We start from the raw sequence: 875 nt of genomic DNA on the forward strand, positions 1-875 counted from the left end.
GGACATGCCACACTCGAGGACCCCCCGGCGAAGGGGGCGCATCGAGTGCGGGGGGAGAAACACTCTGAAGCGTCCCTGCAAAAGGAGGGGACGAGGAAAGCCACCTGGCCAACCTGCAAGGGTGCGGGGTCGGGCCTTAACGAGGGCACTTAACGAGGGCAATTATACGGGTTTATTAAGAGCAGCCCTAGAAAGAAGCTCTTCCTCCAGTTGAGGTGGTTCCAAGTGGTGGTTGTGCTGGGAGGTGGCTCACAGGAGCCTTCTTGGGGGGAATGGGGACATGGGTGTCCCCCCCCAGCCCTTGGGGACAACGCTGAGAGCCCCATCCTGCGCTGAGCCGGGTGACACCAGTGGGTCCCCGTGGGCACCGACCGCGCCAGGAGGGTGAGTGTCCGTCCCCACCGGGTTTGGGGGTGACATGCTGGGGAGGGACCGGAATACGGCTCAGGGGAGGGGAGGGGGGGGCAGAGGTGGGGGACCCACATCCTGGGCAAGATGCCTGTTGGTGACGCAGGGGACACGTGGCTGCCTGGCAGCCCGGGGTGTTGGCTGGCACCGCAAAAGCTCGGTTGGCTGTGTTAAATAATTCACTGAACGCCGCTCTTGAATAAATAAAAGAAACTCCAAACGCGGGGATGGCAGGAGAGCCGTGTCCTCCGTGCCCGGGATAGCATCCCTCCGGATCTGCCTCCCGGGGGCTGAGATGAGGTGTTGGAGGTGACAGCGGAGAAGAGAAGGGGACAAAACTGTCCCCTGGCCGGCTCCCGGCATCGCGGCGGAGGTCAGGTCGCATCCGCTCAGGCTCTGGTTTATGTCCAACTGAGCCAAACTTGGAGATTTTGGCAGCCACAAGCCGGCAACGGCATGGCCGCCCG

This window comes from Charadrius vociferus, unplaced genomic scaffold (genome assembly GCF_000708025.1).
Source record: "Charadrius vociferus isolate BGI_N301 unplaced genomic scaffold, ASM70802v2 scaffold1066, whole genome shotgun sequence".
Taxonomy (NCBI): domain Eukaryota; kingdom Metazoa; phylum Chordata; class Aves; order Charadriiformes; family Charadriidae; genus Charadrius; species Charadrius vociferus.